This window comes from Silene latifolia, chromosome 1 (assembly GCF_048544455.1).
Source record: "Silene latifolia isolate original U9 population chromosome 1, ASM4854445v1, whole genome shotgun sequence".
Classification (NCBI taxonomy): Eukaryota; Viridiplantae; Streptophyta; class Magnoliopsida; order Caryophyllales; family Caryophyllaceae; genus Silene; species Silene latifolia.
This window is the reverse complement of record NC_133526.1, coordinates 62,636,824-62,650,996: the sequence shown is the minus strand read 5'-3', so window position 1 is coordinate 62,650,996 and position 14,173 is coordinate 62,636,824.

Below are 14,173 nucleotides of genomic sequence, written 5' to 3'. Positions count from 1 at the left end.
GATAAAAGAAAACACAAATGTTCTCAAAATTGTCAAACTACTAAACAATTAAAGAGTGTTCGACACAGCGGAAGACTTCTAAAATAGCAACGTGATACTCATTCCAGCTAACCCATGTGCATCATCTCATACCTGCTCAATAACTGCTCACCATCCCCGAATGGATCACCACAGTTTTTAAAACATTTAAGCGGGGTTAATACTGATTACATAAAAATACACAGCTGCAATAAAACGACATAACAATCAAACAATCCCCAAACTCTGTCACATAACCACACACCTGACTACAAACTAAAGTGTGTAGTCCTACCAGAATACCCATCGCAACATGTATTCCACACCGCCAGTGGGGGACCGCAGCCGTTCCCACCTAAGCCCCGCTCATCTCATCCGAGCGATAAACCCATGTTCCTTAATGTGCACATCCCTTTTGTGGCGGGTTCCACAGAAGGCGAATCAAGGGCGTGAAGCTACTCCCGCAAGTGACTCTACTCAGCCAGGGACGCACCCCGAATATCACAGACATTTATACAACAGTCACCTTACACAATCAACAATTACCAACAACCAATTCCAATATGATAATTAATCAACAACAACAACAATTACCAACAACCAATTCCAATACGATAATTAATCAACAACAACAACAATTACCAACAACACTATGTAACCAATACTGAGTAGGGAAACCCTACCTGGAATAGCAATCACAACAGACGATCAAGCAGCTAATCAGAATTTCTCCTCTACGAATCCTCCTCCTAAAACACGTATACATACAATTACCACCAATAATATACAAATCACCCAAAACCCCCAACATTACCCAATTAGGGTTTTAAAGAAACTCAACCAAACGCTATATAAATTATACAAGGAACTTACCCCTGACAAGATGATCACAACGGTGTAAAAAACAAGATGATCCGACGAACTTAGCTTTGGGATTTGCCAATAACGCGAGAGATGCAATATACGTAACTTCAAATCTGCTCTTAAAGGTTTAGAATGTTGAAAAGGTGTCTAAGAAATAATGACGAATCCTTTTATATTAATCTCGTGTTATTAACAAAACCCGTCAAAATAAACCCGTAAAACACACTTACTCGATCGAGTAAGTGACTTACTCGATCGAGTCCCCAACTTACTCGATCGAGTACCCTACGGACATACTACTGTTTTGCGTCAAAAGCTACTTACTCGACACAATAAGTCCCACTCGATAGAGTACCCATAGATATAGAAAACAGTAGTATTACACAAAGACAATATGTTTTCTATTGCTTCAACAAAATCTCCTGGTCCTGATGACTATTCTAGCGAGTTCTTCAAGGACTCCTGGGATACTATTAGTGGTGACATCATTGCTGTTGTACAAGATTTCCTCTTTTGGAAAATTGATTAAGCAGGTGAACACTACTACCCTTACTCTCATCCCCAAAATTTATAATCCTACTAGTGTCTTAAAATTTAGACCTATTGCTTGCTGCAATACTGTCTATAAGTGCATTTTTAAGGTTCTTTGCAAAAGACTCAGAGTCGGGGGGTTTATCAAAGGAAGGAATAATGTTGAGAATGTCTTGATATGCCAACACTTGGTGAGATTGTATAATAGAAAGACTGCATCTCTTAGGTGTTTGATAAAGATAAATCTTAAAAAGGCTTATGACAAAGTTGAATGGGTGTTTTTGGAGCAAATGTTGAATACTTTGAAATTCTCTAGGAAGTTTATAGATCTGATCATGGTCTGTGTAACTTCTCCTTCATTTGAATATGCAAAGCATCAATGAAGTACACAAGTCACAACCCACTGTTCACCACAACTTCACAACCACCTCACCGGTACCGGAAACATGTCTGAGGTACCAATAACCCGATTATGGCATCGCAACACCGCCACCAAAAAGTAGGACCGTAGTCCGTAAAACAGGCACTCGGAACATGTCTGTGGAACTGAACCTGGGCGCAAACCGGACCCCTAGGCGTCATGATACCACACGAGCCCCTCCGTACTAAAGTCATAACCGTGCATGTCCCTTTTCAAGTGGAAAGCTCCAAGGGGCAACCCAAGCATAAGATGGTCTCCCGACCCATCTTACGTCTCCTCAACAACCATATATCACCACCACAACTTCACCAACAACCTCTAACAAATACAACAAACACATGTATGCAATATGTAATACGACATGCCAAGTATGCGACTCCTATTGAGACACAATCCCAATATATGTCATGAACAAGTATTCACAATAATCCCGACTCATTGAGTCACCATATTCCATTATCATGCTATAATGTGACTCCGACATCATTATAAGGTTCATATAATCCCCAATATCATGATAAGATGTAATACTACCTCTATTATGGCAACAATGACAATGGACACAAAAACAAGCATTCATATTACAAAAATCGAGTAGGAAAATCCTACCTTTTAGCATACTCCATAAGCTACTCGAAACAAGCAAGATACTGTCTTATAAAACCGTCTCACCCTACATAAATTACATAACAACCATCACAATAGATCCTATATACTTATATAATATAAAACCCCTTATTATTACAATTTAGTTACTCATATTACTAATAATAATTACTAATTAATAACTCCCATGAAAACCCCCAAAAATTAGGGTTCATAAAAGAACTAGAAAAGGATATATCTTACTCAAAGATTTAATCCCACGGGGAAGTGTTTAGGAGGGTTTTAGAGAGAAGAGAGAGGATTTGGAGGTTTAGAGAGAAAGAAGGAAATTATTTAGGGTGAGGTGCAAAAGGGATCTCAAGTATGTTTATAACGCGTCTGACACAGTGCACTCGGTCGAGTGCCAGCTGACCGCTCGACTGAGTGACCCTCAATCGGTTGAGTACTGTTTGTACTCGGCCGAGTGACACCTACTCAGTCCACTACACCATTAACTCGGTCCACTGCCCACCCACTTGTCTAGTATAGTATACACTTGGTACATTGCACAGTCATTCGTCACTCACGAGTAGCCTCTCATCAAGCCTAATGGTTCTTTCACTCATCCCAATTATAAGTCTCAAAAGATCTTGTTATTACACATATACTTATGTTCTATAATTTTTAATTATTGCACCATCTGCAGCTTACAAAGGGCATTTTACGAATCTGGTATATGTAAGGTAGTATGGAAATCCCTGGAATAATAAAACAAAGGGGGTAATAATTTCTAATAAACGATAAAGGACTCTTAAATGATGCAAACTCTAAAGTGCAGCGTTCGCTGGTTTCGTTTGTTGCATAAGTTCTGTGAATATCAGACAACTGTTCATTTAGTTTTTCAGCCATCTTAATTTTACTACTCCATCACTCATACCTTAAAGATTGTCTTTCAGCACAGGGGATAAAAATAAAATGCATATTCTATTCTCTTGTTCTCAATCGTATATATCTCAAATACAGTACAAGTAATGCGTATTGCCTCAATTTAAGAGTGAAGAGTCAGGCACAGGAGCACCTAAGACGGGGAGGGGTTGAATTAGGTGTCTATTTAAAATTTTAAGCTTAATGAAAGATTCTTTTAAACTCTTTAAACACTTTAAACACTACTTAGATGAAATGAGAAGTTGATACTTAGAACTATAGAGTTAGAAATATTTAACAACGATTCAGCAAACAGAAGTCACTGTGTACTCAATTGTTGTTTCTGAAAGTAAAACGAGAGTTTAGAGTGGCAGCGGGAATCAAATGAAATAGACACGATAAACGATGTTTTTAAAACTGGTTCGGTCACTACTCCGAGACCTACGTCCAGCGCTATTTTACTAAACGTCTTAGAAGTAAACTCATACAAACTAAGACCACCCCGAATAATAAAACAACTCCCCAACCTACTCTGGTTGCTATTACTTAAAAGCTACTCCGCTTCCAAGGCTTTTGCATAAAGCTACTCCGCAATAAGACTCTTGCTTTAGGCTACTCCACAGAAAGACTTCATGCTCAAAAGCTACTGTGCTTCAAAGACTTCGTGCTTAAAGCTACTCCGCTATAAGACTTCTTGCTTAAGATAACTCTATACTAAGACTTTGGTTTGGTTCTACCGGTTTCTTGCAAGACTCCACTTATCTCAATGTTGTTCACATAATGAACGGAGGAGATAAAGTTTAAATACTAACACAGGATCCTTGAACTGTTAGATATTTAGACCGAATATGTGATGGAAGGTGTCGTCGTGTCTCCCAATCAAACACATTTATAATTCTCAACAAACAACTAGTTAGTGGTTAAGTCGAGGTCGATCCATGGGACGGTGTGCTTTGGGTTCTAAGTCTATCTATCTCAATTTATGCTAGTGTCACAATTGTTGGAGTTTGTAGTTATGTTCTAGACTAATGCAAGTAATAAAGTAAAATAAGCAATAAAACAAAATGAAGATGTAAACAAATGACTAAAAGTGCTAGGATATCATGGGTTCAAAGGGGATTCATGGGAGTAAATCATACAAACATGTTTTCAATTATAAGCAAGCATTTATTATTGTGATGGGATCGAGTTAGTGTATATCTTACAATCCCTAAGAAGGTTTGGGTCCCGGAGCCGAATCGATTAGATTGTACAACACCTACAAGTCGACTTAATCCTTCTTATTCAACTCTATGCATGGTCTAATGAGGCTCGAGTTGGTTTATGTCTTACAAGTCTCATTGAAAATTAAGATAAGTGATGGGTAAGAAATGGAAGGATTCATAGGCTTAGCATTTCATCAAACATAACATGTGCATAAGGTGAAATCACAACAAGCAAGCAAATTAATTATGTGAACATATTATATTAAGCATGAATCATTCCCCATGTTTGTTTCCCTTAATTTCCCATTAATCCTAGCTAAATAACTACTCACTCATTATCATGGGAAACATGTCATTTATGGTGTCAATCATTACAACAAGTATAAGCATGATAAGAAGATTGAGGAAATAAACAATAAAGAGTAAAGGGTAAAAGAATGATACCAAACTTGAGATGATCCAAATAATAAAGCAAAGAATAAAAGAAGAGAACTTGATTGATTGATGAAGAGTTGTCAATTCTCCAATAATAACCCAATAATCTTCAATTACCCAATAATAATAAACTTGAACAATGATTAAGGAAAGATTAATGTGTAATTTTGTGGAATGATTGAGATTAATCTATTCTAATCTACTCCTAATCTAATCTAAGGAAGGTTTTTTTCCTCTAAGAGAGCTTCGTTTAATCCCCTCTAAGAAGGCTTGCCCCTCTTGATTATTACAAATGGAGTATATATAGTAGTACATCATTAGGTTAAGCAAGGGTAGATTAGTAAATAGCATTGCTAAGTATTGAGTAGGGAAATGCAAGTCTCGAAGGGAGATGTGCATATAACGTTGCTAGTCCCGCCACGATCCGCTCGGATCGTCTTGAAGCACGGTCGGTTCTGCAAAGGGATTCGTGCGTCTCTGGGAGAAGATGCTCAGATCATGGGTCTTGGAGACGCTCGGATCGAGCACGGGACACTCGGATCTGAGACAGTGTTCTTCTTCATTCTTGTCTGCCAAACAATCCGAGCGTTTTGTAGGGGAGACGCTCGTTTTGGGTCTCGGGACGCGCGGATTGGCGGACTGCTTGTCTATTTGAGCTCGGATTGTAAAACGGACGTCATTTCCTCATCCGGACTCCTATTGGAGTGATTCAAAAGCCTATACCACTTAATTTTTTGATGCCGTTTCATCTAGCATACTTTCGGAGCCAAAGAAGAAACTCTTGGTTTGGATTCCGAGCAATTTCTTCTTGCAATGGCTTCCTTCTCGTCATCCTTGCTGTTAAGCCTATGATCCTTCTATATACTCTTTATTCCTACATCCTTGGTCATCATTCTTGCCTCCTCTTCATACTAGTCCATCCAATATCGTCAAAAAGCTTCTAAATATCGACAGGGGACGGGAATTCCGCCTAATTATCTTCCTTCCTACAAAACATACGAAATGCACTAGGAAAGCAAAATAGAAAGCATTTGACAGATAAAATGGCTATGCAATGTTATAATAGTATGCAAAACAGGCTCAATTAGGGGACTAAATGTGCGCAATTAAGAGTCACATCAAATATCCCCAAACCGAACCTTTACTCGTCCCGAGTAAAGAGGTGACTAAAACAAGACCTTTATTTAAACTATCCTAATAATATGACCGATGTGAGACAATTAACGGGTCTCACTCCGCCCCTTCAACTCACAACAAGACAACCATAAGGTAGGATGCCTTCTTGCAAGGCAAGGTGGGTCTTGCCAAAATGGCGACACATCCAATCATTAAAGCACATAAAACAAGTAATGGATACATCTACAAAAGAATAGCCACATTCCTCATCTAAGTGGCGGAAATGATGATCGGTCCGTTTCGTGTTCACAATTGAATAGATATTGTCGTTGGGTCACGTCCGAATCAAAACACAATTTATAGCTTCACAAACAACTCTACAATTAGTAAAGAGGCAAGTAAAGGTCGGATCCCAAGGGACGGGAATTGAGATGAGATTTCTATTGAAACTAGTGGTGTCTTAGGGGTGTCACAATTTGGGTTGATGTAGAAGGTCACTAACTAAATAGCAATGAAAATAAATAAGCAAGATGAATTGAAAGGGTTGTAAATAATTGATAAAAAGCACTAGGGTATCATGGGGTCATAGGGGAATCATGGGAATTGATCATACAAACATGTTCTCAAATTATAAGCAAGCAATTATTGTTGTGATGGATTGAGTTGGGTTATATCTTACAATCCTAGGAAAGTTTGGGTCCCGGAGCCGAATCGATTAGATTGTACAACACCTACAAGTCGACTTAATCTTCTCTACTCAACAACATGCATGGTCTAATGAGACTCGAGTTGGTTTATGTCTTACAAGTCTCATTGACAAGATAGGTGATGGGTAAAAAAATACAAGGATTAATAGGCTCGCATTTCATCAAACATAACATGTGCATGAGTTGAGATCAAAACAAGCAAGCAATTAAACCATGAAAGCATATTAATTTAAGCATGAATCATTCCCCATGTTGGTTTCCCCTAATTACCCATTAACCCTAGCTAGGTCACTACGCACTCATTATCATGTTGATCATGCTAGCAAGGTTGTCAATCATACCAGCAAAATGAAACATGATGAACAAATGAAAGTAATTAACAATAATTAAAAAGGGATTAAGAGAATTATACCTACTAATGATTCCAATAATAAAGCAAAGAATAAAAAAAGTACTTGATGCTTGATTGAGAGGTTGTCAATCTCCCAATAATAACCCAAATAATCTTCAATTACCCAAAATAAAGGATGAACAAAAGAGAGATTAAGGAAATAAAACTTGTATTAAAACTTGATTAATTGTTGATTACAATACTAAAAAGAGATTTGATTGATATTAACTACTCTAAGAATTGATAAGAAGAACATGCTCTTCTAATTAGACTAATGGGGTATTTATAGTGGAAATTAGGTGGATGCATTAGGGTTAACTAAGGGCTAAACTAGTAATTACACTTTTTAGATTGAGCAGGGAGACGCCAGTATTTTTCGAAGGAAGGGCTTCTTTCTTGAAACTTGAAGAAACGGATTTTGCGCTGGACTGGAATCCGTGCGTATTGGTGTCGGGACGGGCGGATTGTAGCAGGGGAAGACGGGCGTCTTGGGCAATCCGGGCGTCTTGGGCTTCTTTGCCGGCGTCTTTGAAGGAAGACGCACGGATTGTGCTGTGGAGGACGGGCGGATTCAGGACAATCCGCTCGGATTGTAGCTCAGCATTGTTTCTTCTTCTTTTCTTCCCTTTTCTTCATAAAATCCTTGGGGATTTCCTCGGGGATGCAAGGATCCTTTCTCGTCATTGCCCAACTACTATAATATATACAAAGGCCTTCTAATCTTGTCTCTCCTTGATGCTTGGTCATTGAATTCAATCAATTTAGTCTCGTTTTGCCATAAAAATGCAGGATTCTTACTCCTTTCCTACCAAGGGATCAAAATCTCAAAGAATATGCAAAACAAAGAACTAAAGACAATAAATGACCCAAATATGCACTAAAAAGCATGGGAACAAGGCTAATTCGGGGGCTCAATATGCGCTAATTATGGTCACATCAAATATCCCCAAACCGAACCTTTGCTCGTCCCGAGTAAAGAGGTGACAAAGACTAGGACCATTATTTAAACTAACCTAATAACATAGCCGATATGAGACAATTAGCGGGTCTCACTCCGCCCCTTCAACTCACAACAAGACAACCATGAGGTAGGATGCCTTCTTGCAAGGCAAGGTGGGTCTTGCCAAAATGGCGACACATCCAAACATTAAGCACACAAAATCAAATAATGGATGCATCTACAAAAGGAATAGCCACTTCCTCATCAAGTGGCGGAGGCAACTAAGAGAGAACAAATTTAAGAGCATATAATACTTCACAAATACTAGTTCAACAAATTACTAAGGCTAAGAGGATGGCTTTCGTCCGCAATTTCCAAATGCTTTCGTCAAGAGCGATCGGATGGTGGTGGAATGATGATCCCTATGATGCTAGTAGCATATGACATGACAAGTCTCGAATTCTCTACAAATGCAAAGGTCATGGATCGTCCCAAGCTCGACAAAGTGGCTTGACAAAAAGGCTTTTTGGGAATAAAATGCTCAAATCGTTATAAACAAAGGGTGGATATGACTAGTATTCAAAAATTGACCTCATTTAACTTTCGCATTTCAAAAATTTAAGATGGGGTTTGTCCCTTCTAGGCTAGTGTCCTTTGCTTTCTCCTATCGCTTATTAGGCAACCGGTTAACCTCTAGACAATAGCTTTTCGGGGTGATAGTCACTCTGTCTCTGGGCGGGCGAATTCACAACCGTGTGGGGGCCCAATTCAATGGATCCCTCTCCAAAGCACATCGAAGTGGTATGCCTCCATCAAAACAACTAAATTTCTCAACATTTTAACATTTCATAACATTTGAGGTTTCCTTAGCAATAAATTACTTCCACATGACAAAATCTTTGAAATGAGCACTTCAAACTTATTGATAGAAAGTATTTTTGGGTTGCCTTACCACAAGGTCAATCAAGGTCACCTAGACAAGTTAACCAAGTCCACATCGTATCACAGGGTTGGATAGGTGACTCACATGCAAACCCTTGACTAGGCTTTGGGTCATGGGTCAAAAGTATACCTGGCAAACAGATCGGATCATGTCGTGTTCATGTCCGTGTCAACATTAAACGGGTCACAACTACCCCAACCCTAACCCGACCCAATTACATAAACGGGTCATTTGTCTCAACCCTAAACCAACCCATTTAATTTTTCTATAACCCAACCCGACTTGTTTAACCCATTTATCTTTTAGCAGGTCATTTTTAACACACTTAACCCGTTTAACCCAATAAGCTAATAACATAAACTAAGCTTTATAGCCTTATTATCCTAAAAATAACGAATGAAAATGCTTATTTTTAAATTGTTTGATTGGGTTATTTATTCAATCCAAATATATTATGACACTTTTAAGTAAATGGGTTATTCGGGTCGGGTTCGTGTCAAAAGTGCTCAACCCTAACCCGACCCATTTAAGTTTCGTGTCGTGTTCGTGTAAACCCAATTACTTAAATGGGTCACAACGTCGTAACCCTAACCCGCTAACTTCGTGTCGGGTTCGTGTCGTGTTTTCGGGTCATGTCAATAATTGCCACCTCTAGTCAAAAGACACTAGTAGGACACAATCTAGGGTGTTTTACAACCATTCTAGTAGGCAAAGTCTTAAGTTGAAAAAGTATTTGTAATGGCTTAGTTGCTCTTGTCAAAGTTCTCAATTAGGCACTTTTCAAAATATTTCATCTAAATGCAACTATATGCCATGATGCAACTAACATATAAACATCCTAATGCAAATGATTCTACCAACTAATATGACATATAAACTAAATGCAAGTCCTAAGTTCATATTGTTATACCGCATCAATCAAAATAAAGCCACATAGTCATTAACATAAAGAGGAAAAAGGAGATTGGAAAGATCATACCATGCGGTCTTTATGATCCTCATGTCTCGGATGTGGCGTAGTCGATCAATGTGAACAAGGATAGAACAAACACAATATATACAATAATATATACATGACTACACTACAAAGGAAATGAACATGTTTTTGGTTTTTCCAATTTTAAAATTTTTATGGATTTTCGAAATTTTTCAATTTTTTGGATTTTTGAATAAAAGTTAAGTTAGAATTCCAAGTTGGAATTCCCCATCCCCACACTAATATGGGCATTGTCCTCAATGGCCAAAATGATGGGAAATTATGCAAACATGATGCATGATTTCTACACTAAATGCAAGCTACACTAATCTACACTACATGATGCATGGTTTTTGTTTATGACGGAGAGGATAATTTAGATTACCTTCTGTTGTGTATGCATTGACTTCCCCAAACCGAGTTAGACATTATTGCTAATGTCCTAAGGATGGGTGTAGTTCATGCACACACTATGCAATGCATGAAACTAATTTTGTCATTTTGGATTTTGAAAGGTGGGAACAATAAAATGAGAACACCTCAAAGGGGCCGAGGTGTGAGTCCTCTATCGTGCTAGGACTACTCCAACAATGATCAAGAAAAATAATTAAAACAACGAAAGAAGTAGAACAAACCTCGAGAGGGTAGGAGCCTCCAAAGCTTGCTAATCTTCCATCATATCATCACTATCATCATCTTCCTCACTAGAAGTGGACTCATTGCCACTTCCCTCTTCACTTTCTTCTTCATCTTGCTCATCATCTTGCTCATCATCCTCTTCTCCTTCTTCATTAGCTTCCTCATCAATGTTATCATCAACATCTTCATTACCGACAACCTCATTATCACCCGGAACAACCCTAGATGCACTCGGAAAAAGGACTTCCCTATTCGCCCAACTAGGCAAAGGACATGAAGAGTCAAGTAGTCCTTGCCTAGCTAAGTGTAGCAGGGGTGGATATTGGGCTAAGTAAGCATTTTTCCGATCTTCGAAAGCTTGCTTGTGCATCTCTTGCATTAGAAGAGTCAAATAATCATTTATTGCTTCAACGCCTTCGGGCTTGAACTCTTGGTACTCGAAAGGGTAAGGTGGTGTGACAATGGAAGAGGAGGGCATTTCAAGTTCACCCTTTTGTTGTCGGATAATATACTCGGCCTCTTTTGAAAGGGGAAGTAGATAGTTGGTCCAGTGGACACTCAATCGACAAATCTTTGAAGGCAAAGTGAAAGATCTAGCCTCACTAGTGAGCCATTCATACTTGGTGTCAAGAGGGTTATGGGTAACCCACTTGTACTTGTATATCATAGTATTAATATCAATGAGATGACCACCCTCTTTCGCCTCATACTTGTTATCTTTGTTGAAGTTTGGATCAAAGTATTTAGCTAGGATAGTGACTATGCCTCCATTCACAATAACGGTGGTGCCTTTCTTCCCACAATCAATATTTAGCCATCTATCCACCAAAAGCCTTAGAGAGTTGAAAGGCTTGGTGAATTCCCTTCCAATGTTCAAAGCCGACTCAAGAAGAACAAAATCGAGTTTGGTGAAATGGTTGGTGTCTTTTCTTGCAATGATGGTGTTCCCTATGACCTTGTGCCATACTCTAATGCCCGGATGATGGACTAAAAGAGCACGACTAGCATGAAAGTCCTCAAATTTCCTTCCGGAAATCGCCTCCCAAAGAGGGTCGGGGTCATACTTGCCAAGATTCTTAAAATAACTCGGTGAATCACTAAGACCCAAAGCTTTACCCATTTCCTCAAAGGAGATGCGCCTACTAACATTAGCTAGACGGAAATCGATGGTCTCCTTAGTCTCAACCTTGTTAACTTTCAAAGAACTCAAAAATTCTAAGGTAAGGGAGGGGTATGTCAATTCTTTTGATTCAAACAATTTCTCCAACCCCATGGCTTTAAAGAAGGCTCTAGTTTGCTCAAGGACACCCAACTTATCTAAGGTATCTTCACAAATAAACTTGGTGGAAAGAAATGATTTCCTAGCAAACTTGGCAAAAGTGTCCCTATGGGATTTGGAAATGAAAATTACCTCCGGATAGTTCGAAAGTTGATCAATTTCCGGAGTAGTAGATGTTGTTGCTCCCATGGGAGGTTGTTGTTGTTGCACTTCCAAGTTTGGGCTAGCTACCACCATAGCCAATGCTTTCTTTGCTTGAAGACTCTTTTGCCTTGATGAAAGTGTCTTTGCCTTTGGTGCCTTTGCCTTTGTTGCCTTTGTTGCTCCCTTAGTCCTTGCCATTGATGAATAAACCAAGAAAAGAGTGAAAAATCTTCAATTTGTAGTGTACCCAAATCGATTTAAAGATGAAAGGCTTTGCTTTTTTGAATTCAAAAATCGACTCAAAGGTTGAAGATTTTGTGCTTGGTTTTGATTTTTATTGAAAAAGGAGTGATTGATTTGTTGTTAAAAGGTTGTTTTGATTTGATTTTGGTGAATGTTGTTGGGGAATCTTGTTTTTGTGATGGAGAGGATGAGGGTTTTGGTGTTTATGAGTAGTGTTATGAATGAAGGAATGAAGGAATGAAGAAATGAATGTGGGAGGGGGTTTATAAAACCCGAAAAATTTGAAATGCAGGGGCAAGACGGGCGGTTTTTGCTCGGGACGGGCGGATTTGGCCTGTTCTGGGTTGGGAAAAACTCGCCTAAAGACGGGCGTCTTTCAGTGAAGACGCTCGGATTTTCAAACACGGAACGGGCGTCTTCTACAGAAGACGGACGGATTCCTTTACAGAGATTTTTCTTGTTTTCCTTAGCCAAAAAGACGGGCGTCTTCCTTTCAGGACGGGCGGATTTTTAAAGACGGGCGGATTCGAATGCAAGACGCCCGGATTCATTGACAGTCAAAAATTTCAAAAATTCAGCTTATGAAGGACGTGCGTCTTCTACCCAATATGCCCGGATTCTCTGGAGACGGACGGATTCTCCTGAATCCGCTCGGATTCGACCCCTTTGTACCCGGATTCACTTTTATCCGTGTACTTTGCATATCCCTTGTCATTTTTCCATTCTTCTTTAAATCTCGTGTTCTTCGTTGTGGGGGCACTACTAAGGCATGGATAGCCTAGGCAATTGCCATCCCCACACTAAGCTAAAGCACTACACATTAATTGAAATTATTAGTCCCTCCCTCACTTCTCTCAAACATGATAATTATCTTGATCAAAGTATAAAAATCCAAAAATAACAAAAATGCAATACAAGAATTGAAATGCAAGTTAGGGAGTTAGAAATATTTACAAATGGTGGTTTAAGGAGGACTCCACCAAACTCTCCCTTTGATGGTTCTTTCAAGGATGAGAAGGCCCGAGGTAGGTGACCTCGACCTCTCCAATAAACGCTCCTTCATAGTATGGCTTCAATCTTTGACCATTGACTTTGAACTTGCTTCCATCTTCCGCCTTGAGTTCAAAATCTCCATATCTTCCAACTTCGGTTATCACATAGGGGCCCATCCATCTAGAGTTCAACTTTCCCGGAAAAAGTCGGTAGCGGGAATTGAATAGAAGGACTTTGTCTCCTTTGTGCAAGGCCTTTTGTCTAATTCTCTTATCATGAAGCAATTTCGTTCTTTCTTTGTAAATCTTTGCATTCTCATAGGATTGTAGTCGGAATTCCTCCAACTCTTGATTTTGAATCATCCTCTTTTGCCCACTCAATTTGAGATCAAGATTAAGTGCTCGGATTGCCCAAAAAGCTTTGTACTCCAATTCGATTGGCAAATGACATGCTTTTCCATAGACAAGTGATGTGACCATAATTAGCGCATATTTAGCCCCCGAATTAGCCTTGTTCTCATGCTTTTTAGTGCATATTTGGGTCATTTCTTATCTTTAGTTCTTTGTTTTGCATATTCTTTGAGATTTTGATCCCTTGGTAGGAAAGGAGTAAGAATCTTGCATTTTCATGGCAAAACGAGACTAAATTGATCGAATTCAATGACCAAGCATCAAGGAGAGACAAGATTAGAAGGCCTTTGTACATATTATAGTAGAAGAGCAATGTTGAGAAAGGATCCTTGAGTCCCCAAGGAAATCCTCAAGGAATTTATGAAGAAAAGGGAAGAAAAGAAGAAGATGTCTTCTTTGAGTGACAATC